The following is a 26,465-nucleotide window of genomic DNA, read 5'->3' as shown; positions in this document are numbered from 1 at the left end:
AGAGAACGGCAGTGCTTCCAGACTGCTTTAGACACAGTCAGCCAGAGACCAAAGAGGGAGGGAAAACAGGAGCGGAGATCAATTCGCATCGAGCGCGTTATCGCTTCTCGGCCTTTTGGCGAAGATCAACTGGTCAAGTGGGGGAAGGCAACCATTTGGAGCCTTCCTGCCATTGTATGCCGGGGGGATGCAGTCAGGGAGAAATCCCCTCGGGCAGAGTGTAGAGCTTTGGCTTGTAGAGCTTTGGCTTGATGTAATGTCACTGCAAGGAATCTGGAATGAATCTGTAAGGCAATAAGGCACCCCAGAGTGTCAGAAAAAAAAAAAAAAAGTTTCTGTTCTTATCAGTTTAATATCTGATATGTCCCCTATCTGGGGACCAAATATTAAATTGATTTTTGGAACAGGGAGATGGAACAAGAGCTTGCTCCGTCCACTCCACGCATCGACCCAGTATTACAGTGTCTCTGGCAACGGTGCACCTCCCTGTGGGGAGATATTCAAAATGCTGAACGGATTTTTGGAGCCTGTATTATTACTCAGAATGCTGAGATATTGCAACTGTGGTTTTTTTGTTTACTCCTGGGATGGATGAGTGCCATTCCCTTTCTTCCTTTTCCCTCTTGCAGTTTTACCTTGGAGGGAAAGACGTCAGTCTCAGGTCACTTTTCAGGAAGCTGCAAGCCTGTGTATTGGGACGTGCCACCTTCCACAGACTTGGTCTCCTGACCTGAAACATTTAACTCCAGTTGTTGTGTGAAAAATTACTGCAGTTTTAAACTGGCAGTTCCAGAATTAATTGTTTCCAAGTCAGACATTTCCCGAAACAGAGAGCGCGAGAGAGACACAATGTTAACGTTTAAACTGCCACAAGCGAGAGGCGAAATAACTTCACGTTGCTGACTTTAAAAATGCGAGCCGACAGTGCGTGTGTGTTTGGAGGGAGTGCACTGTGAATGGCCACATTGGAAGCTGTGAGATCAAACTGTGCTGCTAACTGAGTGTTAAGGTGAGTAAAAGGCACTGGTTTGGGTGGAGCATTGCGCTCAGGATGGGAGATTTTCTTGAACGGTGCCAATTAATCTGCACCAGAAAATCATCCCCTGACCGGGATTCGAACCCGGGTGTCAACGAGTTTTAAATGTTGCGTCCTAACCACTAGACCATCAGGGGAGTTGCCCTCAATCCCCTGCAAACATATACAGAAGGCTGAACACATGGCTCCCTACAGTAGCAGCAGTGTCACCAGCAGAGGGCTTGAGTTGCCATTTCCACTTTGACACTCAGTCTTTTCACACTCAGTCAAATGGCAAACGTCTATTCAGGAGGTTATCGCTTCTCGGCTTTGGGACCGAATATTAAATTGAATTTTGCAACAGGGAGATGGAATAGGGGCTTGGCTCCGTCCACTCCACGCATCGACCCAGTATTGCAGTGTCTCTGGCAACGGTGCACCTCCCTGTGGGGAGATATTCAAAAGGAAAAACAGCTCTTTCCCAGCGTCTCTGTCCGTGTGTACGTATTATGACTGAGAATAAAGCTGATATATTGCACTTACTTTCTCAGCTCAGTGGTATTCTTTTCTTCTCCTGGGCTGAGTGCCGCTCGTTCGCTCGCTCGCTCGCACGCAGGCAGCGATTATAATTCAAACTGCAAAATAACTTAACTTTAAACAAGCAGGGTCTGAGTACAAATGAAAACTGCGCTCCTGGACTGGACGGACTGTCTGTTTGTCTCGGTGAGGAAAAGGCAGTGGTGGTGAGGGTGGAGCATTGCGCTCAGGAGGGGAGACTTTCTTTGAGTGGTGCCAATTAATCTGCACCAGAAAATCATCCCCCCGACCGGGATTGGAACCCGGGTCTCAACGATTTAAAAGGTTGCGTCCTCGACCACTGGGCCACCTGGGAACCGCCTGAGGAACCTGTCCAAGAGGCTGAGGACACGCACGCCTGCTCCACGAGCAGCAGCGACCAGCAGGGGGCCGACCGGCTGATCCTTCCCTTTCACAGGCAGGCTTCTGGCCCTCGATAAAACGCCAAAGGTGTTCAGAAGGAAGGCCTGGGGGGAGGGAGGGAGGGACGGCCATTGGAAATCAGCACAAAGCAGGTCCCCTGGAATCTCACACCTCCGACCCAGGAAACAGGTCTCCTGGTCAAAGCAGTCCAGCCATTAACGTGACAATGGACAGGGCCCCGGCAGCTTGAGACACATCTTTCTTTCGATATGCAAGTTCTTTTTAAAAAGGTTTCCTTCCACAGCAGCTCTGAGTGAGAGACTGACTGACATACGTACACACACACACACACACACACACACACACACACAACACCGTCACCCATCCGATTGGTGGACCGCGGGGTCGACAATCTAACTTTTCGTTTCGATGCAGGGGAGAGCGCGAACGCAGTCCCCCACTACCACAAATTTTGCAGTCGAGTATCCCGCATTTGGGGACATCGCAGGCGTCAGCGCACACCCCAAGTGCAATGGGCTAGCCTCATCCTGGGAGATCCGCCTTCGGGATCACAGATTCTCCCCTGCCAGGTAAGTATGCCTTGGGTCGCCACACACTGCCACTAGACAGCATTCGCTACCTTTTACGATTGCAAGGGCAGGTTTTAAGAATCAAAACGTCCCTTCGCTCGCAACGTGCTGATGCTCTGAGAGATTAATTCCGCTCAAATATCGTACCGTATATCCGATGATACACTCTGGGAGAAAATACTGCAGCGATGCGGTGCCGGCGATGGTTGTTTGCATGTCGCCCTTCAAGGGAAATGTCCCGCCTCCAGTTGTTGCTGTAGCAATATATACACGCGCGTTGTCGTGGTAATATAGAACTGCAAGTTGCCGTTGTCGTGGTAGTTTCGAATCAGCACAAAGCAGGTGCACTCCCTGGAATGTCACACCTGCGTCCCAGAAAACAGGTCTCCTGGTCAAAGCAGTCCCGCCCCGCCCTGGGATTAACGTGACAATGGACAGGGCCCAGTCAGGGAGCAGCTTGAGAGACACCTTTCAATAGGCACTTCTGAAACATTAACGCCTTGTTTCTTTCGACAGTTTAACCAGCCTTTAACACGTCTTGTGTTTTTATTTCCCATTTCCAGCCAGCCAGCCCAGCCAGCCGAGCCAGCATCTGCAGTATTTTCTTTTGATTGGTCTTGCCTGCTGTGGAATGAACGTTTAAACACGAGCTGCTGATTGTCAGCACCTCACCTCTTTCTCAATTGGCCGTTGCAATCTCACTCACTCGCTGTGAGACACGTCACGTCACGTCACTAGTTTTCTTTAAAGCGGTTTCCTTCCACGGCAGTGAGTTAGTGACTGAGACTGACTGACGGAGGTCCGTTGAGACGCCACCTTCTCCCATCTGATCGGTGGCCGACTGGCAAATTTACCAATCTGTCAAGCAATCCTAGCAAGAAAGGAAAAAACGGCAACTTCTTTAAACTGATCCACTGTTGCAATTAGAAACGGTGGCAAAAATGTGCCCAGAGTGGGAGAGAACGGCAGTGCTTCCAGACTGCTTTAGACACAGTCAGCCAGAGACCAAAGAGGGAGGGAAAACAGGAGCGGAGATCAATTCGCATCGAGCGCGTTATCGCTTCTCGGCCTTTTGGCGAAGATCAACTGGTCAAGTGGGGGAAGGCAACCATTTGGAGCCTTCCTGCCATTGTATGCCGGGGGGATGCAGTCAGGGAGAAATCCCCTCGGGCAGAGTGTAGAGCTTTGGCTTGTAGAGCTTTGGCTTGATGTAATGTCACTGCAAGGAATCTGGAATGAATCTGTAAGGCAATAAGGCACCCCAGAGTGTCAGAAAAAAAAAAAAAAAGTTTCTGTTCTTATCAGTTTAATATCTGATATGTCCCCTATCTGGGGACCAAATATTAAATTGATTTTTGGAACAGGGAGATGGAACAAGAGCTTGCTCCGTCCACTCCACGCATCGACCCAGTATTACAGTGTCTCTGGCAACGGTGCACCTCCCTGTGGGGAGATATTCAAAATGCTGAACGGATTTTTGGAGCCTGTATTATTACTCAGAATGCTGAGATATTGCAACTGTGGTTTTTTTGTTTACTCCTGGGATGGATGAGTGCCATTCCCTTTCTTCCTTTTCCCTCTTGCAGTTTTACCTTGGAGGGAAAGACGTCAGTCTCAGGTCACTTTTCAGGAAGCTGCAAGCCTGTGTATTGGGACGTGCCACCTTCCACAGACTTGGTCTCCTGACCTGAAACATTTAACTCCAGTTGTTGTGTGAAAAATTACTGCAGTTTTAAACTGGCAGTTCCAGAATTAATTGTTTCCAAGTCAGACATTTCCCGAAACAGAGAGCGCGAGAGAGACACAATGTTAACGTTTAAACTGCCACAAGCGAGAGGCGAAATAACTTCACGTTGCTGACTTTAAAAATGCGAGCCGACAGTGCGTGTGTGTTTGGAGGGAGTGCACTGTGAATGGCCACATTGGAAGCTGTGAGATCAAACTGTGCTGCTAACTGAGTGTTAAGGTGAGTAAAAGGCACTGGTTTGGGTGGAGCATTGCGCTCAGGATGGGAGATTTTCTTGAACGGTGCCAATTAATCTGCACCAGAAAACCATCCCCTGACCAGGATTCGAACCCGGGTCTCAACGAGTTTTAAATGTTGCGTCCTAACCACTAGACCATCAGGGGAGTTGCCCTCAATCCCCTGCAAACATATACAGAAGGCTGAACACATGGCTCCCTACAGTAGCAGCAGTGTCACCAGCAGAGGGCTTGAGTTGCCATTTCCACTTTGACACTCAGTCTTTTCACACTCAGTCAAATGGCAAACGTCTATTCAGGAGGTTATCGCTTCTCGGCTTTGGGACCGAATATTAAATTGAATTTTGCAACAGGGAGATGGAATAGGGGCTTGGCTCCGTCCACTCCACGCATCGACCCAGTATTGCAGTGTCTCTGGCAACGGTGCACCTCCCTGTGGGGAGATATTCAAAAGGAAAAACAGCTCTTTCCCAGCGTCTCTGTCCGTGTGTACGTATTATGACTGAGAATAAAGCTGATATATTGCACTTACTTTCTCAGCTCAGTGGTATTCTTTTCTTCTCCTGGGCTGAGTGCCGCTCGTTCGCTCGCTCGCTCGCTCGCACGCAGGCAGCGATTATAATTCAAACTGCAAAATAACTTAACTTTAAACAAGCAGGGTCTGAGTACAAATGAAAACTGCGCTCCTGGACTGGACGGACTGTCTGTTTGTCTCGGTGAGGAAAAGGCAGTGGTGGTGAGGGTGGAGCATTGCGCTCAGGAGGGGAGACTTTCTTTGAGTGGTGCCAATTAATCTGCACCAGAAAATCATCCCCCCGACCGAGATTGGAACCCGGGTCTCAACGATTTAAAAGGTTGCGTCCTCGACCACTGGGCCACCTGGGAACCGCCTGAGGAACCTGTCCAAGAGGCTGAGGACACGCACGCCTGCTCCACGAGCAGCAGCGACCAGCAGGGGGCCGACCGGCTGATCCTTCCCTTTCACAGGCAGGCTTCTGGCCCTCGATAAAACGCCAAAGGTGTTCAGAAGGAAGGCCTGGGGGGAGGGAGGGAGGGACGGCCATTGGAAATCAGCACAAAGCAGGTCCCCTGGAATCTCACACCTCCGACCCAGGAAACAGGTCTCCTGGTCAAAGCAGTCCAGCCATTAACGTGACAATGGACAGGGCCCCGGCAGCTTGAGACACATCTTTCTTTCGATATGCAAGTTCTTTTTAAAAAGGTTTCCTTCCACAGCAGCTCTGAGTGAGAGACTGACTGACATACGTACACACACACACACACACACACACACACACAACACCGTCACCCATCCGATTGGTGGACCGCGGGGTCGACAATCTAACTTTTCGTTTCGATGCAGGGGAGAGCGCGAACGCAGTCCCCCACTACCACAAATTTTGCAGTCGAGTATCCCGCATTTGGGGACATCGCAGGCGTCAGCGCACACCCCAAGTGCAATGGGCTAGCCTCATCCTGGGAGATCCGCCTTCGGGATCACAGATTCTCCCCTGCCAGGTAAGTATGCCTTGGGTCGCCACACACTGCCACTAGACAGCATTCGCTACCTTTTACGATTGCAAGGGCAGGTTTTAAGAATCAAAACGTCCCTTCGCTCGCAACGTGCTGATGCTCTGAGAGATTAATTCCGCTCAAATATCGTACCGTATATCCGATGATACACTCTGGGAGAAAATACTGCAGCGATGCGGTGCCGGCGATGGTTGTTTGCATGTCGCCCTTCAAGGGAAATGTCCCGCCTCCAGTTGTTGCTGTAGCAATATATACACGCGCGTTGTCGTGGTAATATAGAACTGCAAGTTGCCGTTGTCGTGGTAGTTTCGAATCAGCACAAAGCAGGTGCACTCCCTGGAATGTCACACCTGCGTCCCAGAAAACAGGTCTCCTGGTCAAAGCAGTCCCGCCCCGCCCTGGGATTAACGTGACAATGGACAGGGCCCAGTCAGGGAGCAGCTTGAGAGACACCTTTCAATAGGCACTTCTGAAACATTAACGCCTTGTTTCTTTCGACAGTTTAACCAGCCTTTAACACGTCTTGTGTTTTTATTTCCCATTTCCAGCCAGCCAGCCCAGCCAGCCGAGCCAGCATCTGCAGTATTTTCTTTTGATTGGTCTTGCCTGCTGTGGAATGAACGTTTAAACACGAGCTGCTGATTGTCAGCACCTCACCTCTTTCTCAATTGGCCGTTGCAATCTCACTCACTCGCTGTGAGACACGTCACGTCACGTCACTAGTTTTCTTTAAAGCGGTTTCCTTCCACGGCAGTGAGTTAGTGACTGAGACTGACTGACGGAGGTCCGTTGAGACGCCACCTTCTCCCATCTGATCGGTGGCCGACTGGCAAATTTACCAATCTGTCAAGCAATCCTAGCAAGAAAGGAAAAAACGGCAACTTCTTTAAACTGATCCACTGTTGCAATTAGAAACGGTGGCAAAAATGTGCCCAGAGTGGGAGAGAACGGCAGTGCTTCCAGACTGCTTTAGACACAGTCAGCCAGAGACCAAAGAGGGAGGGAAAACAGGAGCGGAGATCAATTCGCATCGAGCGCGTTATCGCTTCTCGGCCTTTTGGCGAAGATCAACTGGTCAAGTGGGGGAAGGCAACCATTTGGAGCCTTCCTGCCATTGTATGCCGGGGGGATGCAGTCAGGGAGAAATCCCCTCGGGCAGAGTGTAGAGCTTTGGCTTGTAGAGCTTTGGCTTGATGTAATGTCACTGCAAGGAATCTGGAATGAATCTGTAAGGCAATAAGGCACCCCAGAGTGTCAGAAAAAAAAAAAAAAAGTTTCTGTTCTTATCAGTTTAATATCTGATATGTCCCCTATCTGGGGACCAAATATTAAATTGATTTTTGGAACAGGGAGATGGAACAAGAGCTTGCTCCGTCCACTCCACGCATCGACCCAGTATTACAGTGTCTCTGGCAACGGTGCACCTCCCTGTGGGGAGATATTCAAAATGCTGAACGGATTTTTGGAGCCTGTATTATTACTCAGAATGCTGAGATATTGCAACTGTGGTTTTTTTGTTTACTCCTGGGATGGATGAGTGCCATTCCCTTTCTTCCTTTTCCCTCTTGCAGTTTTACCTTGGAGGGAAAGACGTCAGTCTCAGGTCACTTTTCAGGAAGCTGCAAGCCTGTGTATTGGGACGTGCCACCTTCCACAGACTTGGTCTCCTGACCTGAAACATTTAACTCCAGTTGTTGTGTGAAAAATTACTGCAGTTTTAAACTGGCAGTTCCAGAATTAATTGTTTCCAAGTCAGACATTTCCCGAAACAGAGAGCGCGAGAGAGACACAATGTTAACGTTTAAACTGCCACAAGCGAGAGGCGAAATAACTTCACGTTGCTGACTTTAAAAATGCGAGCCGACAGTGCGTGTGTGTTTGGAGGGAGTGCACTGTGAATGGCCACATTGGAAGCTGTGAGATCAAACTGTGCTGCTAACTGAGTGTTAAGGTGAGTAAAAGGCACTGGTTTGGGTGGAGCATTGCGCTCAGGATGGGAGATTTTCTTGAACGGTGCCAATTAATCTGCACCAGAAAACCATCCCCTGACCAGGATTCGAACCCGGGTCTCAACGAGTTTTAAATGTTGCGTCCTAACCACTAGACCATCAGGGGAGTTGCCCTCAATCCCCTGCAAACATATACAGAAGGCTGAACACATGGCTCCCTACAGTAGCAGCAGTGTCACCAGCAGAGGGCTTGAGTTGCCATTTCCACTTTGACACTCAGTCTTTTCACACTCAGTCAAATGGCAAACGTCTATTCAGGAGGTTATCGCTTCTCGGCTTTGGGACCGAATATTAAATTGAATTTTGCAACAGGGAGATGGAATAGGGGCTTGGCTCCGTCCACTCCACGCATCGACCCAGTATTGCAGTGTCTCTGGCAACGGTGCACCTCCCTGTGGGGAGATATTCAAAAGGAAAAACAGCTCTTTCCCAGCGTCTCTGTCCGTGTGTACGTATTATGACTGAGAATAAAGCTGATATATTGCACTTACTTTCTCAGCTCAGTGGTATTCTTTTCTTCTCCTGGGCTGAGTGCCGCTCGTTCGCTCGCTCGCTCGCACGCAGGCAGCGATTATAATTCAAACTGCAAAATAACTTAACTTTAAACAAGCAGGGTCTGAGTACAAATGAAAACTGCGCTCCTGGACTGGACGGACTGTCTGTTTGTCTCGGTGAGGAAAAGGCAGTGGTGGTGAGGGTGGAGCATTGCGCTCAGGAGGGGAGACTTTCTTTGAGTGGTGCCAATTAATCTGCACCAGAAAATCATCCCCCCGACCGGGATTGGAACCCGGGTCTCAACGATTTAAAAGGTTGCGTCCTCGACCACTGGGCCACCTGGGAACCGCCTGAGGAACCTGTCCAAGAGGCTGAGGACACGCACGCCTGCTCCACGAGCAGCAGCGACCAGCAGGGGGCCGACCGGCTGATCCTTCCCTTTCACAGGCAGGCTTCTGGCCCTCGATAAAACGCCAAAGGTGTTCAGAAGGAAGGCCTGGGGGGAGGGAGGGAGGGACGGCCATTGGAAATCAGCACAAAGCAGGTCCCCTGGAATCTCACACCTCCGACCCAGGAAACAGGTCTCCTGGTCAAAGCAGTCCAGCCATTAACGTGACAATGGACAGGGCCCCGGCAGCTTGAGACACATCTTTCTTTCGATATGCAAGTTCTTTTTAAAAAGGTTTCCTTCCACAGCAGCTCTGAGTGAGAGACTGACTGACATACGTACACACACACACACACACACACACACACACAACACCGTCACCCATCCGATTGGTGGACCGCGGGGTCGACAATCTAACTTTTCGTTTCGATGCAGGGGAGAGCGCGAACGCAGTCCCCCACTACCACAAATTTTGCAGTCGAGTATCCCGCATTTGGGGACATCGCAGGCGTCAGCGCACACCCCAAGTGCAATGGGCTAGCCTCATCCTGGGAGATCCGCCTTCGGGATCACAGATTCTCCCCTGCCAGGTAAGTATGCCTTGGGTCGCCACACACTGCCACTAGACAGCATTCGCTACCTTTTACGATTGCAAGGGCAGGTTTTAAGAATCAAAACGTCCCTTCGCTCGCAACGTGCTGATGCTCTGAGAGATTAATTCCGCTCAAATATCGTACCGTATATCCGATGATACACTCTGGGAGAAAATACTGCAGCGATGCGGTGCCGGCGATGGTTGTTTGCATGTCGCCCTTCAAGGGAAATGTCCCGCCTCCAGTTGTTGCTGTAGCAATATATACACGCGCGTTGTCGTGGTAATATAGAACTGCAAGTTGCCGTTGTCGTGGTCGTTTCGAATCAGCACAAAGCAGGTGCACTCCCTGGAATGTCACACCTGCGTCCCAGAAAACAGGTCTCCTGGTCAAAGCAGTCCCGCCCCGCCCTGGGATTAACGTGACAATGGACAGGGCCCAGTCAGGGAGCAGCTTGAGAGACATCTTTCAATAGGCACTTCTGAAACATTAACGCCTTGTTTCTTTCGACAGTTTAACCAGCCTTTAACACGTCTTGTGTTTTTATTTCCCATTTCCAGCCAGCCAGCCCAGCCAGCCGAGCCAGCATCTGCAGTATTTTCTTTTGATTGGTCTTGCCTGCTGTGGAATGAACGTTTAAACACGAGCTGCTGATTGTCAGCACCTCACCTCTTTCTCAATTGGCCGTTGCAATCTCACTCACTCGCTGTGAGACACGTCACGTCACGTCACTAGTTTTCTTTAAAGCGGTTTCCTTCCACGGCAGTGAGTTAGTGACTGAGACTGACTGACGGAGGTCCGTTGAGACGCCACCTTCTCCCATCTGATCGGTGGCCGACTGGCAAATTTACCAATCTGTCAAGCAATCCTAGCAAGAAAGGAAAAAACGGCAACTTCTTTAAACTGATCCACTGTTGCAATTAGAAACGGTGGCAAAAATGTGCCCAGAGTGGGAGAGAACGGCAGTGCTTCCAGACTGCTTTAGACACAGTCAGCCAGAGACCAAAGAGGGAGGGAAAACAGGAGCGGAGATCAATTCGCATCGAGCGCGTTATCGCTTCTCGGCCTTTTGGCGAAGATCAACTGGTCAAGTGGGGGAAGGCAACCATTTGGAGCCTTCCTGCCATTGTATGCCGGGGGGATGCAGTCAGGGAGAAATCCCCTCGGGCAGAGTGTAGAGCTTTGGCTTGTAGAGCTTTGGCTTGATGTAATGTCACTGCAAGGAATCTGGAATGAATCTGTAAGGCAATAAGGCACCCCAGAGTGTCAGAAAAAAAAAAAAAAGTTTCTGTTCTTATCAGTTTAATATCTGATATGTCCCCTATCTGGGGACCAAATATTAAATTGATTTTTGGAACAGGGAGATTGAACAAGAGCTTGCTCCGTCCACTCCACGCATCGACCCAGTATTACAGTGTCTCTGGCAACGGTGCACCTCCCTGTGGGGAGATATTCAAAATGCTGAACGGATTTTTGGAGCCTGTATTATTACTCAGAATGCTGAGATATTGCAACTGTGGTTTTCTTGTTTACTCCTGGGATGGATGAGTGCCATTCCCTTTCTTCCTTTTCCCTCTTGCAGTTTTACCTTGGAGGGAAAGACGTCAGTCTCAGGTCACTTTTCAGGAAGCTGCAAGCCTGTGTATTGGGACGTGCCACCTTCCACAGACTTGGTCTCCTGACCTGAAACATTTAACTCCAGTTGTTGTGTGAAAAATTACTGCAGTTTTAAACTGGCAGTTCCAGAATTAATTGTTTCCAAGTCAGACATTTCCCGAAACAGAGAGCGCGAGAGAGACACAATGTTAACGTTTAAACTGCCACAAGCGAGAGGCGAAATAACTTCACGTTGCTGACTTTAAAAATGCGAGCAGACAGTGCGTGTGTGTTTGGAGGGAGTGCACTGTGAATGGCCATATTGGAAGCTGTGAGATCAAACTGTGCTGCTAACTGAGTGTTAAGGTGAGTAAAAGGCACTGGTTTGGGTGGAGCATTGCGCTCAGGATGGGAGATTTTCTTGAACGGTGCCAATTAATCTGCACCAGAAAATCATCCCCTGACCAGGATTCGAACCCGGGTCTCAACGAGTTTTAAATGTTGCGTCCTAACCACTAGACCATCAGGGGAGTTGCCCTCAATCCCCTGCAAACATATACAGTAAGGCTGAACACATGGCTCCCTACAGTAGCAGCAGTGTCACCAGCAGAGGGCTTGAGTTGCCATTTCCACTTTGACACTCAGTCTTTTCACACTCAGTCAAATGGCAAACGTCTATTCAGGAGGTTATCGCTTCTCGGCTTTGGGACCGAATATTAAATTGAATTTTGCAACAGGGAGATGGAATAGGGGCTTGGCTCCGTCCACTCCACGCATCGACCCAGTATTGCAGTGTCTCTGGCAACGGTGCACCTCCCTGTGGGGAGATATTCAAAAGGAAAAACAGCTCTTTCCCAGCGTCTCTGTCCGTGTGTACGTATTATGACTGAGAATAAAGCTGATATATTGCACTTACTTTCTCAGCTCAGTGGTATTCTTTTCTTCTCCTGGGCTGAGTGCCGCTCGTTCGCTCGCTCGCTCGCTCGCTCGCACGCAGGCAGCGATTATAATTCAAACTGCAAAATAACTTAACTTTAAACAAGCAGGGTCTGAGTACAAATGAAAACTGCGCTCCTGGACTGGACGGACTGTCTGTTTGTCTCGGTGAGGAAAAGGCAGTGGTGGTGAGGGTGGAGCATTGCGCTCAGGAGGGGAGACTTTCTTTGAGTGGTGCCAATTAATCTGCACCAGAAAATCATCCCCCCGACCGGGATTGGAACCCGGGTCTCAACGATTTAAAAGGTTGCGTCCTCGACCACTGGGCCACCTGGGAACCGCCTGAGGAACCTGTCCAAGAGGCTGAGGACACGCACGCCTGCTCCACGAGCAGCAGCGACCAGCAGGGGGCCGACCGGCTGATCCTTCCCTTTCACAGGCAGGCTTCTGGCCCTCGATAAAACGACAAAGGTGTTCAGAAGGAAGGCCTGGGGGGAGGGAGGGAGGGACGGCCATTGGAAATCAGCACAAAGCAGGTCCCCTGGAATCTCACACCTCCGACCCAGGAAACAGGTCTCCTGGTCAAAGCAGTCCAGCCATTAACGTGACAATGGACAGGGCCCCGGCAGCTTGAGACACATCTTTCTTTCGATATGCAAGTTCTTTTTAAAAAGGTTTCCTTCCACAGCAGCTCTGAGTGAGAGACTGACTGACATACGTACACACACACACACACACACACACACAACACCGTCACCCATCCGATTGGTGGACCGCGGGGTCGACAATCTAACTTTTCGTTTCGATGCAGGGGAGAGCGCGAACGCAGTCCCCCACTACCACAAATTTTGCAGTCGAGTATCCCGCATTTGGGGACATCGCAGGCGTCAGCGCACACCCCAAGTGCAATGGGCTAGCCTCGTCCTGGGAGATCCGTCTTCGGGATCACAGATTCTCCCCTGCCAGGTAAGTATGCCTTGGGTCGCCACACACTGCCACTAGACAGCATTCGCTACCTTTTACGATTGCAAGGGCAGGTTTTAAGAATCAAAACGTCCCTTCGCTCGCAACGTGCTGATGCTCTGAGAGATTAATTCCGCTCAAATATCGTACCGTATATCCGATGATACACTCTGGGAGAAAATACTGCAGCGATGCGGTGCCGGCGATGGTTGTTTGCATGTCGCCCTTCAAGGGAAATGTCCCGCCTCCAGTTGTTGCTGTAGCAATATATACACGCGCGTTGTCGTGGTAATATAGAACTGCAAGTTGCCGTTGTCGTGGTCGTTTCGAATCAGCACAAAGCAGGTGCACTCCCTGGAATGTCACACCTGCGTCCCAGAAAACAGGTCTCCTGGTCAAAGCAGTCCCGCCCCGCCCTGGGATTAACGTGACAATGGACAGGGCCCAGTCAGGGAGCAGCTTGAGAGACACCTTTCAATAGGCACTTCTGAAACATTAACGCCTTGTTTCTTTCGACAGTTTAACCAGCCTTTAACACGTCTTGTGTTTTTATTTCCCATTTCCAGCCAGCCAGCCCAGCCAGCCGAGCCAGCATCTGCAGTATTTTCTTTTGATTGGTCTTGCCTGCTGTGGAATGAACGTTTAAACACGAGCTGCTGATTGTCAGCACCTCACCTCTTTCTCAATTGGCCGTTGCAATCTCACTCACTCGCTGTGAGACACGTCACGTCACGTCACTAGTTTTCTTTAAAGCGGTTTCCTTCCACGGCAGTGAGTTAGTGACTGAGACTGACTGACGGAGGTCCGTTGAGACGCCACCTTCTCCCATCTGATCGGTGGCCGACTGGCAAATTTACCAATCTGTCAAGCAATCCTAGCAAGAAAGGAACAAACGGCAACTTCTTTAAACTGATCCACTGTTGCAATTAGAAACGGTGGCAAAAATGTGCCCAGAGTGGGAGAGAACGGCAGTGCTTCCAGACTGCTTTAGACACAGTCAGCCAGAGACCAAAGAGGGAGGGAAAACAGGAGCGGAGATCAATTCGCATCGAGCGCGTTATCGCTTCTCGGCCTTTTGGCGAAGATCAAGTGGTCAAGTGGGGGAAGGCAACCATTTGGAGCCTTCCTGCCATTGTATGCCGGGGGGATGCAGTCAGGGAGAAATCCCCTCGGGCAGAGTGTAGAGCTTTGGCTTGTAGAGCTTTGGCTTGATGTAATGTCACTGCAAGGAATCTGGAATGAATCTGTAAGGCAATAAGGCACCCCAGAGTGTCAGAAAAAAAAAAAAAAAGTTTCTGTTCTTATCAGTTTAATATCTGATATGTCCCCTATCTGGGGACCAAATATTAAATTGATTTTTGGAACAGGGAGATGGAACAAGAGCTTGCTCCGTCCACTCCACGCATCGACCCAGTATTACAGTGTCTCTGGCAACGGTGCACCTCCCTGTGGGGAGATATTCAAAATGCTGAACGGATTTTTGGAGCCTGTATTATTACTCAGAATGCTGAGATATTGCAACTGTGGTTTTCTTGTTTACTCCTGGGATGGATGAGTGCCATTCCCTTTCTTCCTTTTCCCTCTTGCAGTTTTACCTTGGAGGGAAAGACGTCAGTCTCAGGTCACTTTTCAGGAAGCTGCAAGCCTGTGTATTGGGACGTGCCACCTTCCACAGACTTGGTCTCCTGACCTGAAACATTTAACTCCAGTTGTTGTGTGAAAAATTACTGCAGTTTTAAACTGGCAGTTCCAGAATTAATTGTTTCCAAGTCAGACATTTCCCGAAACAGAGAGCGCGAGAGAGACACAATGTTAACGTTTAAACTGCCACAAGCGAGAGGCGAAATAACTTCACGTTGCTGACTTTAAAAATGCGAGCAGACAGTGCGTGTGTGTTTGGAGGGAGTGCACTGTGAATGGCCATATTGGAAGCTGTGAGATCAAACTGTGCTGCTAACTGAGTGTTAAGGTGAGTAAAAGGCACTGGTTTGGGTGGAGCATTGCGCTCAGGATGGGAGATTTTCTTGAACGGTGCCAATTAATCTGCACCAGAAAATCATCCCCTGACCAGGATTCGAACCCGGGTCTCAACGAGTTTTAAATGTTGCGTCCTAACCACTAGACCATCAGGGGAGTTGCCCTCAATCCCCTGCAAACATATACAGAAGGCTGAACACATGGCTCCCTACAGTAGCAGCAGTGTCACCAGCAGAGGGCTTGAGTTGCCATTTCCACTTTGACACTCAGTCTTTTCACACTCAGTCAAATGGCAAACGTCTATTCAGGAGGTTATCGCTTCTCGGCTTTGGGACCGAATATTAAATTGAATTTTGCAACAGGGAGATGGAATAGGGGCTTGGCTCCGTCCACTCCACGCATCGACCCAGTATTGCAGTGTCTCTGGCAACGGTGCACCTCCCTGTGGGGAGATATTCAAAAGGAAAAACAGCTCTTTCCCAGCGTCTCTGTCCGTGTGTACGTATTATGACTGAGAATAAAGCTGATATATTGCACTTACTTTCTCAGCTCAGTGGTATTCTTTTCTTCTCCTGGGCTGAGTGCCGCTCGTTCGCTCGCTCGCTCGCTCGCTCGCACGCAGGCAGCGATTATAATTCAAACTGCAAAATAACTTAACTTTAAACAAGCAGGGTCTGAGTACAAATGAAAACTGCGCTCCTGGACTGGACGGACTGTCTGTTTGTCTCGGTGAGGAAAAGGCAGTGGTGGTGAGGGTGGAGCATTGCGCTCAGGAGGGGAGACTTTCTTTGAGTGGTGCCAATTAATCTGCACCAGAAAATCATCCCCCCGACCGGGATTGGAACCCGGGTCTCAACGATTTAAAAGGTTGCGTCCTCGACCACTGGGCCACCTGGGAACCGCCTGAGGAACCTGTCCAAGAGGCTGAGGACACGCACGCCTGCTCCACGAGCAGCAGCGACCAGCAGGGGGCCGACCGGCTGATCCTTCCCTTTCACAGGCAGGCTTCTGGCCCTCGATAAAACGACAAAGGTGTTCAGAAGGAAGGCCTGGGGGGAGGGAGGGAGGGACGGCCATTGGAAATCAGCACAAAGCAGGTCCCCTGGAATCTCACACCTCCGACCCAGGAAACAGGTCTCCTGGTCAAAGCAGTCCAGCCATTAACGTGACAATGGACAGGGCCCCGGCAGCTTGAGACACATCTTTCTTTCGATATGCAAGTTCTTTTTAAAAAGGTTTCCTTCCACAGCAGCTCTGAGTGAGAGACTGACTGACATACGTACACACACACACACACACACACACACAACACCGTCACCCATCCGATTGGTGGACCGCGGGGTCGACAATCTAACTTTTCGTTTCGATGCAGGGGAGAGCGCGAACGCAGTCCCCCACTACCACAAATTTTGCAGTCGAGTATCCCGCATTTGGGGACATCGCAGGCGTCAGCGCACACCCCAAGTGCAATGGGCTAGCCTCATCCTGGGAGATCCGTCTTCGGGATCACAGATTCTCCCCTGCCAGGTAAGTATGCCTTGGGTCGCCACACACTGCCACTAGACAGCATTCGCTACCTTTTACGATTGCAAGGGCAGGTTTTAAGAATCAAAACGTCCCTTCGCTCGCAACGTGCTGATGCTCTGAGAGATTAATTCCGCTCAAATATCGTACCGTATATCCGATGATACACTCTGGGAGAAAATACTGCAGCGATGCGGTGCCGGCGATGGTTGTTTGCATGTCGCCCTTCAAGGGAAATGTCCCGCCTCCAGTTGTTGCTGTAGCAATATATACACGCGCGTTGTCGTGGTAATATAGAACTGCAAGTTGCCGTTGTCGTGGTCGTTTCGAATCAGCACAAAGCAGGTGCACTCCCTGGAATGTCACACCTGCGTCCCAGAAAACAGGTCTCCTGGTCAAAGCAGTCCCGCCCCGCCCTGGGATTAACGTGACAATGGACAGGGCCCAGTCAGGGAGCAGCTTGAGAGACACCTTTCAATAGGCACTTCTGAAACATTAACGCCTTGTTTCTTTCGACAGTTTAACCAGCCTTTAACACGTCTTGTGTTTTTATTTCCCATTTCCAGCCAGCCAGCCCAGCCAGCCGAGCCAGCATCTGCAGTATTTTCTTTTGATTGGTCTTGCCTGCTGTGGAATGAACGTTTAAACACGAGCTGCTGATTGTCAGCACCTCACCTCTTTCTCAATTGGCCGTTGCAATCTCACTCACTCGCTGTGAGACACGTCACGTCACGTCACTAGTTTTCTTTAAAGCGGTTTCCTTCCACGGCAGTGAGTTAGTGACTGAGACTGACTGACGGAGGTCCGTTGAGACGCCACCTTCTCCCATCTGATCGGTGGCCGACTGGCAAATTTACCAATCTGTCAAGCAATCCTAGCAAGAAAGGAACAAACGGCAACTTCTTTAAACTGATCCACTGTTGCAATTAGAAACGGTGGCAAAAATGTGCCCAGAGTGGGAGAGAACGGCAGTGCTTCCAGACTGCTTTAGACACAGTCAGCCAGAGACCAAAGAGGGAGGGAAAACAGGAGCGGAGATCAATTCGCATCGAGCGCGTTATCGCTTCTCGGCCTTTTGGCGAAGATCAAGTGGTCAAGTGGGGGAAGGCAACCATTTGGAGCCTTCCTGCCATTGTATGCCGGGGGGATGCAGTCAGGGAGAAATCCCCTCGGGCAGAGTGTAGAGCTTTGGCTTGTAGAGCTTTGGCTTGATGTAATGTCACTGCAAGGAATCTGGAATGAATCTGTAAGGCAATAAGGCACCCCAGAGTGTCAGAAAAAAAAAAAAAAAGTTTCTGTTCTTATCAGTTTAATATCTGATATGTCCCCTATCTGGGGACCAAATATTAAATTGATTTTTGGAACAGGGAGATGGAACAAGAGCTTGCTCCGTCCACTCCACGCATCGACCCAGTATTACAGTGTCTCTGGCAACGGTGCACCTCCCTGTGGGGAGATATTCAAAATGCTGAACGGATTTTTGGAGCCTGTATTATTACTCAGAATGCTGAGATATTGCAACTGTGGTTTTCTTGTTTACTCCTGGGATGGATGAGTGCCATTCCCTTTCTTCCTTTTCCCTCTTGCAGTTTTACCTTGGAGGGAAAGACGTCAGTCTCAGGTCACTTTTCAGGAAGCTGCAAGCCTGTGTATTGGGACGTGCCACCTTCCACAGACTTGGTCTCCTGACCTGAAACATTTAACTCCAGTTGTTGTGTGAAAAATTACTGCAGTTTTAAACTGGCAGTTCCAGAATTAATTGTTTCCAAGTCAGACATTTCCCGAAACAGAGAGCGCGAGAGAGACACAATGTTAACGTTTAAACTGCCACAAGCGAGAGGCGAAATAACTTCACGTTGCTGACTTTAAAAATGCGAGCAGACAGTGCGAGTGTGTTTGGAGGGAGTGCACTGTGAATGGCCATATTGGAAGCTGTGAGATCAAACTGTGCTGCTAACTGAGTGTTAAGGTGAGTAAAAGGCACTGGTTTGGGTGGAGCATTGCGCTCAGGATGGGAGATTTTCTTGAACGGTGCCAATTAATCTGCACCAGAAAATCATCCCCTGACCAGGATTCGAACCCGGGTCTCAACGAGTTTTAAATGTTGCGTCCTAACCACTAGACCATCAGGGGAGTTGCCCTCAATCCCCTGCAAACATATACAGAAGGCTGAACACATGGCTCCCTACAGTAGCAGCAGTGTCACCAGCAGAGGGCTTGAGTTGCCATTTCCACTTTGACACTCAGTCTTTTCACACTCAGTCAAATGGCAAACGTCTATTCAGGAGGTTATCGCTTCTCGGCTTTGGGACCGAATATTAAATTGAATTTTGCAACAGGGAGATGGAATAGGGGCTTGGCTCCGTCCACTCCACGCATCGACCCAGTATTGCAGTGTCTCTGGCAACGGTGCACCTCCCTGTGGGGAGATATTCAAAAGGAAAAACAGCTCTTTCCCAGCGTCTCTGTCCGTGTGTACGTATTATGACTGAGAATAAAGCTGATATATTGCACTTACTTTCTCAGCTCAGTGGTATTCTTTTCTTCTCCTGGGCTGAGTGCCGCTCGTTCGCTCGCTCGCTCGCTCGCTCGCACGCAGGCAGCGATTATAATTCAAACTGCAAAATAACTTAACTTTAAACAAGCAGGGTCTGAGTACAAATGAAAACTGCGCTCCTGGACTGGACGGACTGTCTGTTTGTCTCGGTGAGGAAAAGGCAGTGGTGGTGAGGGTGGAGCATTGCGCTCAGGAGGGGAGACTTTCTTTGAGTGGTGCCAATTAATCTGCACCAGAAAATCATCCCCCCGACCGGGATTGGAACCCGGGTCTCAACGATTTAAAAGGTTGCGTCCTCGACCACTGGGCCACCTGGGAACCGCCTGAGGAACCTGTCCAAGAGGCTGAGGACACGCACGCCTGCTCCACGAGCAGCAGCGACCAGCAGGGGGCCGACCGGCTGATCCTTCCCTTTCACAGGCAGGCTTCTGGCCCTCGATAAAACGACAAAGGTGTTCAGAAGGAAGGCCTGGGGGGAGGGAGGGAGGGACGGCCATTGGAAATCAGCACAAAGCAGGTCCCCTGGAATCTCACACCTCCGACCCAGGAAACAGGTCTCCTGGTCAAAGCAGTCCAGCCATTAACGTGACAATGGACAGGGCCCCGGCAGCTTGAGACACATCTTTCTTTCGATATGCAAGTTCTTTTTAAAAAGGTTTCCTTCCACAGCAGCTCTGAGTGAGAGACTGACTGACATACGTACACACACACACACACACACACACACACAACACCGTCACCCATCCGATTGGTGGACCGCGGGGTCGACAATCTAACTTTTCGTTTCGATGCAGGGGAGAGCGCGAACGCAGTCCCCCACTACCACAAATTTTGCAGTCGAGTATCCCGCATTTGGGGACATCGCAGGCGTCAGCGCACACCCCAAGTGCAATGGGCTAGCCTCATCCTGGGAGATCCGTCTTCGGGATCACAGATTCTCCCCTGCCAGGTAAGTATGCCTTGGGTCGCCACACACTGCCACTAGACAGCATTCGCTACCTTTTACGATTGCAAGGGCAGGTTTTAAGAATCAAAACGTCCCTTCGCTCGCAACGTGCTGATGCTCTGAGAGATTAATTCCGCTCAAATATCGTACCGTATATCCGATGATACACTCTGGGAGAAAATACTGCAGCGATGCGGTGCCGGCGATGGTTGTTTGCATGTCGCCCTTCAAGGGAAATGTCCCGCCTCCAGTTGTTGCTGTAGCAATATATACACGCGCGTTGTCGTGGTAATATAGAACTGCAAGTTGCCGTTGTCGTGGTCGTTTCGAATCAGCACAAAGCAGGTGCACTCCCTGGAATGTCACACCTGCGTCCCAGAAAACAGGTCTCCTGGTCAAAGCAGTCCCGCCCCGCCCTGGGATTAACGTGACAATGGACAGGGCCCAGTCAGGGAGCAGCTTGAGAGACACCTTTCAATAGGCACTTCTGAAACATTAACGCCTTGTTTCTTTCGACAGTTTAACCAGCCTTTAACACGTCTTGTGTTTTTATTTCCCATTTCCAGCCAGCCAGCCCAGCCAGCCGAGCCAGCATCTGCAGTATTTTCTTTTGATTGGTCTTGCCTGCTGTGGAATGAACGTTTAAACACGAGCTGCTGATTGTCAGCACCTCACCTCTTTCTCAATTGGCCGTTGCAATCTCACTCACTCGCTGTGAGACACGTCACGTCACGTCACTAGTTTTCTTTAAAGCGGTTTCCTTCCACGGCAGTGAGTTAGTGACTGAGACTGACTGACGGAGGTCCGTTGAGACGCCACCTTCTCCCATCTGATCGGTGGCCGACTGGCAAATTTACCAATCTGTCAAGCAATCCTAGCAAGAAAGGAACAAACGGCAACTTCTTTAAACTGATCCACTGTTGCAATTAGAAACGGTGGCAAAAATGTGCCCAGAGTGGGAGAGAACGGCAGTGCTTCCAGACTGCTTTAGACACAGTCAGCCAGAGACCAAAGAGGGAGGGAAAACAGGAGCGGAGATCAATTCGCATCGAGCGCGTTATCGCTTCTCGGCCTTTTGGCGAAGATCAAGTGGTCAAGTGGGGGAAGGCAACCATTTGGAGCCTTCCTGCCATTGTATGCCGGGGGGATGCAGTCAGGGAGAAATCCCCTCGGGCAGAGTGTAGAGCTTTGGCTTGTAGAGCTTTGGCTTGATGTAATGTCACTGCAAGGAATCTGGAATGAATCTGTAAGGCAATAAGGCACCCCAGAGTGTCAGAAAAAAAAAAAAAAAGTTTCTGTTCTTATCAGTTTAATATCTGATATGTCCCCTATCTGGGGACCAAATATTAAATTGATTTTTGGAACAGGGAGATGGAACAAGAGCTTGCTCCGTCCACTCCACGCATCGACCCAGTATTACAGTGTCTCTGGCAACGGTGCACCTCCCTGTGGGGAGATATTCAAAATGCTGAACGGATTTTTGGAGCCTGTATTATTACTCAGAATGCTGAGATATTGCAACTGTGGTTTTCTTGTTTACTCCTGGGATGGATGAGTGCCATTCCCTTTCTTCCTTTTCCCTCTTGCAGTTTTACCTTGGAGGGAAAGACGTCAGTCTCAGGTCACTTTTCAGGAAGCTGCAAGCCTGTGTATTGGGACGTGCCACCTTCCACAGACTTGGTCTCCTGACCTGAAACATTTAACTCCAGTTGTTGTGTGAAAAATTACTGCAGTTTTAAACTGGCAGTTCCAGAATTAATTGTTTCCAAGTCAGACATTTCCCGAAACAGAGAGCGCGAGAGAGACACAATGTTAACGTTTAAACTGCCACAAGCGAGAGGCGAAATAACTTCACGTTGCTGACTTTAAAAATGCGAGCAGACAGTGCGTGTGTGTTTGGAGGGAGTGCACTGTGAATGGCCATATTGGAAGCTGTGAGATCAAACTGTGCTGCTAACTGAGTGTTAAGGTGAGTAAAAGGCACTGGTTTGGGTGGAGCATTGCGCTCAGGATGGGAGATTTTCTTGAACGGTGCCAATTAATCTGCACCAGAAAATCATCCCCTGACCAGGATTCGAACCCGGGTCTCAACGAGTTTTAAATGTTGCGTCCTAACCACTAGACCATCAGGGGAGTTGCCCTCAATCCCCTGCAAACATATACAGAAGGCTGAACACATGGCTCCCTACAGTAGCAGCAGTGTCACCAGCAGAGGGCTTGAGTTGCCATTTCCACTTTGACACTCAGTCTTTTCACACTCAGTCAAATGGCAAACGTCTATTCAGGAGGTTATCGCTTCTCGGCTTTGGGACCGAATATTAAATTGAATTTTGCAACAGGGAGATGGAATAGGGGCTTGGCTCCGTCCACTCCACGCATCGACCCAGTATTGCAGTGTCTCTGGCAACGGTGCACCTCCCTGTGGGGAGATATTCAAAAGGAAAAACAGCTCTTTCCCAGCGTCTCTGTCCGTGTGTACGTATTATGACTGAGAATAAAGCTGATATATTGCACTTACTTTCTCAGCTCAGTGGTATTCTTTTCTTCTCCTGGGCTGAGTGCCGCTCGTTCGCTCGCTCGCTCGCTCGCTCGCACGCAGGCAGCGATTATAATTCAAACTGCAAAATAACTTAACTTTAAACAAGCAGGGTCTGAGTACAAATGAAAACTGCGCTCCTGGACTGGACGGACTGTCTGTTTGTCTCGGTGAGGAAAAGGCAGTGGTGGTGAGGGTGGAGCATTGCGCTCAGGAGGGGAGACTTTCTTTGAGTGGTGCCAATTAATCTGCACCAGAAAATCATCCCCCCGACCGGGATTGGAACCCGGGTCTCAACGATTTAAAAGGTTGCGTCCTCGACCACTGGGCCACCTGGGAACCGCCTGAGGAACCTGTCCAAGAGGCTGAGGACACGCACGCCTGCTCCACGAGCAGCAGCGACCAGCAGGGGGCCGACCGGCTGATCCTTCCCTTTCACAGGCAGGCTTCTGGCCCTCGATAAAACGACAAAGGTGTTCAGAAGGAAGGCCTGGGGGGAGGGAGGGAGGGACGGCCATTGGAAATCAGCACAAAGCAGGTCCCCTGGAATCTCACACCTCCGACCCAGGAAACAGGTCTCCTGGTCAAAGCAGTCCAGCCATTAACGTGACAATGGACAGGGCCCCGGCAGCTTGAGACACATCTTTCTTTCGATATGCAAGTTCTTTTTAAAAAGGTTTCCTTCCACAGCAGCTCTGAGTGAGAGACTGACTGACATACGTACACACACACACACACACACACACACACAACACCGTCACCCATCCGATTGGTGGACCGCGGGGTCGACAATCTAACTTTTCGTTTCGATGCAGGGGAGAGCGCGAACGCAGTCCCCCACTACCACAAATTTTGCAGTCGAGTATCCCGCATTTGGGGACATCGCAGGCGTCAGCGCACACCCCAAGTGCAATGGGCTAGCCTCGTCCTGGGAGATCCGTCTTCGGGATCACAGATTCTCCCCTGCCAGGTAAGTATGCCTTGGGTCGCCACACACTGCCACTAGACAGCATTCGCTACCTTTTACGATTGCAAGGGCAGGTTTTAAGAATCAAAACGTCCCTTCGCTCGCAACGTGCTGATGCTCTGAGAGATTAATTCCGCTCAAATATCGTACCGTATATCCGATGATACACTCTGGGAGAAAATACTGCAGCGATGCGGTGCCGGCGATGGTTGTTTGCATGTCGCCCTTCAAGGGAAATGTCCCGCCTCCAGTTGTTGCTGTAGCAATATATACACGCGCGTTGTCGTGGTAATATAGAACTGCAAGTTGCCGTTGTCGTGGTCGTTTCGAATCAGCACAAAGCAGGTGCACTCCCTGGAATGTCACACCTGCGTCCCAGAAAACAGGTCTCCTGGTCAAAGCAGTCCCGCCCCGCCCTGGGATTAACGTGACAATGGACAGGGCCCAGTCAGGGAGCAGCTTGAGAGACACCTTTCAATAGGCACTTCTGAAACATTAACGCCTTGTTTCTTTCGACAGTTTAACCAGCCTTTAACACGTCTTGTGTTTTTATTTCCCATTTCCAGCCAGCCAGCCCAGCCAGCCGAGCCAGCATCTGCAGTATTTTCTTTTGATTGGTCTTGCCTGCTGTGGAATGAACGTTTAAACACGAGCTGCTGATTGTCAGCACCTCACCTCTTTCTCAATTGGCCGTTGCAATCTCACTCACTCGCTGTGAGACACGTCACGTCACGTCACTAGTTTTCTTTAAAGCGGTTTCCTTCCACGGCAGTGAGTTAGTGACTGAGACTGACTGACGGAGGTCCGTTGAGACGCCACCTTCTCCCATCTGATCGGTGGCCGACTGGCAAATTTACCAATCTGTCAAGCAATCCTAGCAAGAAAGGAACAAACGGCAACTTCTTTAAACTGATCCACTGTTGCAATTAGAAACGGTGGCAAAAATGTGCCCAGAGTGGGAGAGAACGGCAGTGCTTCCAGACTGCTTTAGACACAGTCAGCCAGAGACCAAAGAGGGAGGGAAAACAGGAGCGGAGATCAATTCGCATCGAGCGCGTTATCGCTTCTCGGCCTTTTGGCGAAGATCAAGTGGTCAAGTGGGGGAAGGCAACCATTTGGAGCCTTCCTGCCATTGTATGCCGGGGGGATGCAGTCAGGGAGAAATCCCCTCGGGCAGAGTGTAGAGCTTTGGCTTGTAGAGCTTTGGCTTGATGTAATGTCACTGCAAGGAATCTGGAATGAATCTGTAAGGCAATAAGGCACCCCAGAGTGTCAGAAAAAAAAAAAAAAAGTTTCTGTTCTTATCAGTTTAATATCTGATATGTCCCCTATCTGGGGACCAAATATTAAATTGATTTTTGGAACAGGGAGATGGAACAAGAGCTTGCTCCGTCCACTCCACGCATCGACCCAGTATTACAGTGTCTCTGGCAACGGTGCACCTCCCTGTGGGGAGATATTCAAAATGCTGAACGGATTTTTGGAGCCTGTATTATTACTCAGAATGCTGAGATATTGCAACTGTGGTTTTCTTGTTTACTCCTGGGATGGATGAGTGCCATTCCCTTTCTTCCTTTTCCCTCTTGCAGTTTTACCTTGGAGGGAAAGACGTCAGTCTCAGGTCACTTTTCAGGAAGCTGCAAGCCTGTGTATTGGGACGTGCCACCTTCCACAGACTTGGTCTCCTGACCTGAAACATTTAACTCCAGTTGTTGTGTGAAAAATTACTGCAGTTTTAAACTGGCAGTTCCAGAATTAATTGTTTCCAAGTCAGACATTTCCCGAAACAGAGAGCGCGAGAGAGACACAATGTTAACGTTTAAACTGCCACAAGCGAGAGGCGAAATAACTTCACGTTGCTGACTTTAAAAATGCGAGCAGACAGTGCGTGTGTGTTTGGAGGGAGTGCACTGTGAATGGCCATATTGGAAGCTGTGAGATCAAACTGTGCTGCTAACTGAGTGTTAAGGTGAGTAAAAGGCACTGGTTTGGGTGGAGCATTGCGCTCAGGATGGGAGATTTTCTTGAACGGTGCCAATTAATCTGCACCAGAAAATCATCCCCTGACCAGGATTCGAACCCGGGTCTCAACGAGTTTTAAATGTTGCGTCCTAACCACTAGACCATCAGGGGAGTTGCCCTCAATCCCCTGCAAACATATACAGAAGGCTGAACACATGGCTCCCTACAGTAGCAGCAGTGTCACCAGCAGAGGGCTTGAGTTGCCATTTCCACTTTGACACTCAGTCTTTTCACACTCAGTCAAATGGCAAACGTCTATTCAGGAGGTTATCGCTTCTCGGCTTTGGGACCGAATATTAAATTGAATTTTGCAACAGGGAGATGGAATAGGGGCTTGGCTCCGTCCACTCCACGCATCGACCCAGTATTGCAGTGTCTCTGGCAACGGTGCACCTCCCTGTGGGGAGATATTCAAAAGGAAAAACAGCTCTTTCCCAGCGTCTCTGTCCGTGTGTACGTATTATGACTGAGAATAAAGCTGATATATTGCACTTACTTTCTCAGCTCAGTGGTATTCTTTTCTTCTCCTGGGCTGAGTGCCGCTCGTTCGCTCGCTCGCTCGCTCGCTCGCACGCAGGCAGCGATTATAATTCAAACTGCAAAATAACTTAACTTTAAACAAGCAGGGTCTGAGTACAAATGAAAACTGCGCTCCTGGACTGGACGGACTGTCTGTTTGTCTCGGTGAGGAAAAGGCAGTGGTGGTGAGGGTGGAGCATTGCGCTCAGGAGGGGAGACTTTCTTTGAGTGGTGCCAATTAATCTGCACCAGAAAATCATCCCCCCGACCGGGATTGGAACCCGGGTCTCAACGATTTAAAAGGTTGCGTCCTCGACCACTGGGCCACCTGGGAACCGCCTGAGGAACCTGTCCAAGAGGCTGAGGACACGCACGCC

The 26,465-nt window shown here is 49.9% G+C and overlaps 7 non-coding genes and 16 pseudogenes across 7 annotated transcripts; 16 read left to right on the top strand and 7 right to left on the bottom strand.

The window, feature by feature from the left end:
- Positions 1-282: 282 nt before the first annotated feature.
- Positions 283-487, top strand: LOC137328779 (U2 spliceosomal RNA; annotated as a pseudogene).
- Positions 488-1,331: 844 nt separating this feature from the next.
- Positions 1,332-1,460, top strand: LOC137330318 (U2 spliceosomal RNA; annotated as a pseudogene).
- A 926-nt stretch (positions 1,461-2,386) lies between these two features.
- On the bottom strand, positions 2,387-2,552 carry LOC137330632 (U1 spliceosomal RNA). The gene has a single exon (XR_010965065.1). It is a non-coding gene; the product is annotated as a U1 spliceosomal RNA (small nuclear RNA).
- A 1,231-nt stretch (positions 2,553-3,783) lies between these two features.
- On the top strand, positions 3,784-3,988 carry LOC137328778 (U2 spliceosomal RNA; annotated as a pseudogene).
- Positions 3,989-4,832: 844 nt separating this feature from the next.
- Positions 4,833-4,961, top strand: LOC137330317 (U2 spliceosomal RNA; annotated as a pseudogene).
- A 926-nt stretch (positions 4,962-5,887) lies between these two features.
- Positions 5,888-6,053, bottom strand: LOC137330513 (U1 spliceosomal RNA). The gene has a single exon (XR_010965049.1). It is a non-coding gene; the product is annotated as a U1 spliceosomal RNA (small nuclear RNA).
- A 1,231-nt stretch (positions 6,054-7,284) lies between these two features.
- On the top strand, positions 7,285-7,489 carry LOC137328777 (U2 spliceosomal RNA; annotated as a pseudogene).
- Positions 7,490-8,333: 844 nt separating this feature from the next.
- Positions 8,334-8,462, top strand: LOC137330316 (U2 spliceosomal RNA; annotated as a pseudogene).
- Positions 8,463-9,384: 922 nt separating this feature from the next.
- Positions 9,385-9,550, bottom strand: LOC137330395 (U1 spliceosomal RNA). The gene has a single exon (XR_010965037.1). It is a non-coding gene; the product is annotated as a U1 spliceosomal RNA (small nuclear RNA).
- A 1,231-nt stretch (positions 9,551-10,781) lies between these two features.
- Positions 10,782-10,985, top strand: LOC137328910 (U2 spliceosomal RNA; annotated as a pseudogene).
- An 845-nt stretch (positions 10,986-11,830) lies between these two features.
- On the top strand, positions 11,831-11,959 carry LOC137330315 (U2 spliceosomal RNA; annotated as a pseudogene).
- Positions 11,960-12,885: 926 nt separating this feature from the next.
- LOC137329789 (U1 spliceosomal RNA) lies at positions 12,886-13,051 on the bottom strand. The gene has a single exon (XR_010964974.1). It is a non-coding gene; the product is annotated as a U1 spliceosomal RNA (small nuclear RNA).
- A 1,231-nt stretch (positions 13,052-14,282) lies between these two features.
- LOC137328776 (U2 spliceosomal RNA) lies at positions 14,283-14,487 on the top strand (annotated as a pseudogene).
- Positions 14,488-15,331: 844 nt separating this feature from the next.
- On the top strand, positions 15,332-15,460 carry LOC137330314 (U2 spliceosomal RNA; annotated as a pseudogene).
- A 926-nt stretch (positions 15,461-16,386) lies between these two features.
- On the bottom strand, positions 16,387-16,552 carry LOC137328537 (U1 spliceosomal RNA). The gene has a single exon (XR_010964800.1). It is a non-coding gene; the product is annotated as a U1 spliceosomal RNA (small nuclear RNA).
- Positions 16,553-17,783: 1,231 nt separating this feature from the next.
- LOC137328774 (U2 spliceosomal RNA) lies at positions 17,784-17,988 on the top strand (annotated as a pseudogene).
- An 844-nt stretch (positions 17,989-18,832) lies between these two features.
- LOC137330313 (U2 spliceosomal RNA) lies at positions 18,833-18,961 on the top strand (annotated as a pseudogene).
- A 928-nt stretch (positions 18,962-19,889) lies between these two features.
- On the bottom strand, positions 19,890-20,055 carry LOC137328525 (U1 spliceosomal RNA). Its single transcript, XR_010964799.1, has one exon. It is a non-coding gene; the product is annotated as a U1 spliceosomal RNA (small nuclear RNA).
- Positions 20,056-21,286: 1,231 nt separating this feature from the next.
- On the top strand, positions 21,287-21,491 carry LOC137328773 (U2 spliceosomal RNA; annotated as a pseudogene).
- Positions 21,492-22,335: 844 nt separating this feature from the next.
- Positions 22,336-22,464, top strand: LOC137330312 (U2 spliceosomal RNA; annotated as a pseudogene).
- Positions 22,465-23,392: 928 nt separating this feature from the next.
- On the bottom strand, positions 23,393-23,558 carry LOC137329777 (U1 spliceosomal RNA). The gene has a single exon (XR_010964973.1). It is a non-coding gene; the product is annotated as a U1 spliceosomal RNA (small nuclear RNA).
- A 1,231-nt stretch (positions 23,559-24,789) lies between these two features.
- LOC137328772 (U2 spliceosomal RNA) lies at positions 24,790-24,994 on the top strand (annotated as a pseudogene).
- Positions 24,995-25,838: 844 nt separating this feature from the next.
- On the top strand, positions 25,839-25,967 carry LOC137330311 (U2 spliceosomal RNA; annotated as a pseudogene).
- The last annotated feature ends 498 nt before the right edge of the window (positions 25,968-26,465 follow it).

The sequence above is a fragment of the Heptranchias perlo genome, chromosome 12 (assembly GCF_035084215.1).
Source record: "Heptranchias perlo isolate sHepPer1 chromosome 12, sHepPer1.hap1, whole genome shotgun sequence".
NCBI lineage: Eukaryota > Metazoa > Chordata > Chondrichthyes > Hexanchiformes > Hexanchidae > Heptranchias > Heptranchias perlo.
Note: the sequence above shows the minus strand (reverse complement) of the source record. Positions and strands in the feature narration are given on the sequence as shown.